The following is a 3724-nucleotide window of genomic DNA, read 5'->3' as shown; positions in this document are numbered from 1 at the left end:
TGGTGTTGCAAAATAAATAGATGAACATACACAGCTAAAAACTGACTTCTGAAAAATGTGACCTCCCACTGAGTTGGACTCTAGCCCAAAACCTGTTGGGTCAATTCCTATAATCCACAGTAGTGTTCCCAAGGGCAACCAGGTCCTGGAGTTCCAGTTCCCTTGACCTAGAAATGTCTTGGCTACTGGAACACTGTCATTCTGTCCAGCATTACCTGAAGACCACACACATACACACACATACACACACACACACACATACACGCACATGCACAGGCACACACACGTGCACACTCACAAACACATATATACCTAATTACTTCATAACATGAGAATAAAAAGAATAGATGCTAAAGATGCAAAGCCAACCTTTAGAAAGTAGTCACCTTATTCTCGTCTGGCGAGTGGCTCATATTCTGCCAGCTTCGGAGACGGGAGGAAAAACAGGCCTGGCAGAGGCACCCATTCCATTCCCTGCTTGCTCGGTAGCTGGTGATTGGAAGGCACTCTGCGACAGTGAAAATAAATAAATAAATAAATAAATTAAAAAAGAAAAGAAAAAGAAAGTAGTCACCTTATTCTAAGTGCTTAAGCCTATAGTTAACATTTGATAACTTGTATACTCATTACTATCAATAGCATATTAAGCTAACTTCATGAAGCATTCACTAGGTATTTAAATTATCCTATATAATAAAAGCTCAGCGACTGAATGGCAGAATGACCAGAACGACCAGTTAACCAGTTGCTATGATGCACACTGACCACCAAAGGACAGATGCTCAATGCAGGAGCTGCCCCTCATGGTCAGTGCACTCCCACAGCAGGAGCAGCCACTCAGAGGGCAGGTCCACAGCCACTTGGTTGACCAGGATGAGAGGTGCTCCCACAGTGGCTGATCCCCACAGGCCAGCCCCCCCACTAGTGTACAAATCCTGTGCACTGGGCCTCTAGTATTAAGCTGGATACTGTATATTTAATCTGTATTAACATTAATGTTTGTATGCTAAGAAATCTATTAATTCCAAGCAACATGATAAGATTTGAAATTGCAATTATGTCAGACATTGAAACCACATTATGAAAAATTCTAATTTTGGTTAAGAGCTTACCTACATTTAGAATTTTGAACATCACTCTCACTCAATGTATATACTGTAGGTTCTTGAATAACTCTTGAACTTTGTTTCACTATAACTGTGAAAAGGGGGGAGATCAATTCCTGGAAGGACACTGTGTAAAGTTTGCATGATCTCCCCATGTGATCTTTTTCCCCGTACCTGGGTTTCCTCCCACATCCCACACATGTTCGTGTGAGTTGAACTGGCATGTCTATACACTCCCAATCTGCATGAGTGTGAGTATGGGTGTATTTACATTTAAGACAATGTATAGTACTTACATTTAAGAGTTCTTATTCTTTTAAATATATTTTTATTGATTTCAGAGAGAAGGGAGAGGGAGAGAGATGGAAACATCAATGATGAGTCACCAATCTGCCTCCTGCACGCCCCCTTCTGGGGATCAAGTCTACAACCAGGGCATGTGCCCTTGACTGGAATTGAACCAGGGACCCTTCAGTTCACAGGCTGATGCTTTATCCACTGAGCAAAACCTGCTAGTGCCAGACATAAAAATTTTTAAACAGACATAATTTATTCCTGGTATCAATATGTGTTATGTTAGCAAGTAGACATTTTTTTTTGCCATCACATAGTCTGTATCTAGAAAGAGAAAAATGTTGCATCCTCATCTAGCCTTATTGATAATGGTTTATGTGATTTACCCCACCCCACTTACTTTGTCACATACTTAGTGACCACGGATAACCTACACATTTGATTGGATGTCACAAAATTAAAATGTATTTTTATCAATGTCCTCAAATTAGTGTGTAAACCTAAATGAGTAATTTAACCAATCTGAAGGCAATACTGGCAATAAAACTAACCTTATCTCCCACAAAATAAGTTGTCTCAAGAATATAATGGAAACTTGTATGTAAGAGTACTTGAAAATAAAGATAAAAGTTTAAAATTAATACTATCAAAAACATCAAATACTTAGGAATAAATTGAATAATCGATATGCAGTCTCTACACTGAAATTTATAAAATATTGAAAGAATTTAAAGATGACCCTAAAAGCAATATTTCCAGGTTGAAGATTATAAAGATGTCAGTTCTGCCCAAACTGATTCTATGGCTTGATTATAATTGCAATACTATCATGAAAAGAATTGCAAAAATAAAAAAGATTCTAAAGTGTGTACGGAAATACAAAAACCTAAACATTACCATGATAAGCTTAATCTTATTATTACTTTATTAATCTTAATTTTAGAAAACAATGTTTTAATTTTAAAAATGTGATTTTTAATCATTTTAAATTTTTTATTAAATTTTTAAGTTAAAGACTATCAATGTATGCAATTTTAATTTAAAATGCAGTTTAACTTAATGTCATATACAATAAAATGCACATGTTAATTTAGATTAAATTAAAATTCACAACTTTAATTTTTAAGTGCACCGCTTGATGAATTTTTACATGTATGTATGCCCTTCCAAATAATATAAAATATAGAGTATTTTCAGAAATCAAGATGACTCAACTCCTGTCCCTATTTGGTCACACATGCTAAGAGATAACTGCTCTTCTAATATCTATCATTATAACATAGTTGTGTCTCTTCTGAGACCTCATATAAAGGGAATCATATGAAATATATTCTTTTGTGTCTGGAATATACTTTTACTCAATATGGTATTTGAGATGCATATATACTGTTGCATATAGCACTGGCTAATTGTCTTATGTTACTGTATAGTATTCTTTTGCAAGAATTTATTACATTTTATGTATGCATTCTACTGTTAATAAGCATTGAAATTGTTTCTAGTATGCACTTAGAATTAGAATTCTAATGGGTAGAGTAAGCATATGGTAAATATTGTCAGAATCTGTCAAAGCTTTTTCAAAATGCTTGTAACAGTTTGGTGTCCCACCATAAATATAAATTCTTGCCAGGTCTTGGTGTTGTCTTTAAAACTTTAGCCATCTGGTGGGTGCATAGTGGTATTAATTTGCTTTTATTCATTTGCTTATTAATTTGTTTTCCCCTGATGAATAATTATGTGAAGCACCTTTGCATATATTTTTGACTAATTCTCTCACTATATTAATGCATCAGCCTCTTATTGGTCACCCAGATTTTATTTTGCTTTGGCCTCCTTCAATGCATTCTCAAGACAACTAAATACAAATCAGATTGTCACTGACAGAGAATGATGCCCTGAATTCAACACATAGCTGTAAAGAAGGAAAGAACTGCTCAGATTCTGGATATATTTCAGACTTGCTGATGGATTGGAAGTGGGTGGAAAGAAAAAAAAGAATAATCAATGATGCTCCTACAATTTGGATTTGATGGATAGTGGTGCAATTTACTGAGATGATGGAAAGTAAGAAATGTAGATTGGTGGTCTTATTAAGTTTTAATCTAGACCAAAAAGAGATGTTATTTGACAAGATACATATGCATCTGGAAATCAGAGGAGAATTTAAGGCTAGAGAATGATCAACACAGAGATATCTGGGCTTTAAAACTCATAGGATGGAAGAAATAGGCTTACTTATGCCTAAGTACAGAAGATTAGGGCAGAGAGTTATGTCTGAAAACCCAAGAGGATAAAATATTTTAAGAAGAAAGAAATAATCAAAT

At 35.1% G+C, this 3724-nt stretch overlaps 1 non-coding gene across 1 annotated transcript; it reads left to right on the top strand.

Annotated features, from left to right (window-relative positions):
- Nucleotides 1–383: 383 nt before the first annotated feature.
- On the top strand, nt 384–519 carry LOC118731058. The gene has a single exon (XR_004991757.1). It is a non-coding gene; the product is annotated as a small nucleolar RNA SNORA7 (small nucleolar RNA).
- Nucleotides 520–3724: the final 3205 nt, after the last annotated feature.

This window comes from Pipistrellus kuhlii, unplaced genomic scaffold (genome assembly GCF_014108245.1).
Source record: "Pipistrellus kuhlii isolate mPipKuh1 unplaced genomic scaffold, mPipKuh1.p scaffold_m20_p_3, whole genome shotgun sequence".
Classification (NCBI taxonomy): domain Eukaryota; kingdom Metazoa; phylum Chordata; class Mammalia; order Chiroptera; family Vespertilionidae; genus Pipistrellus; species Pipistrellus kuhlii.
This window is presented reverse-complemented; position numbering and strand designations above follow the sequence as displayed.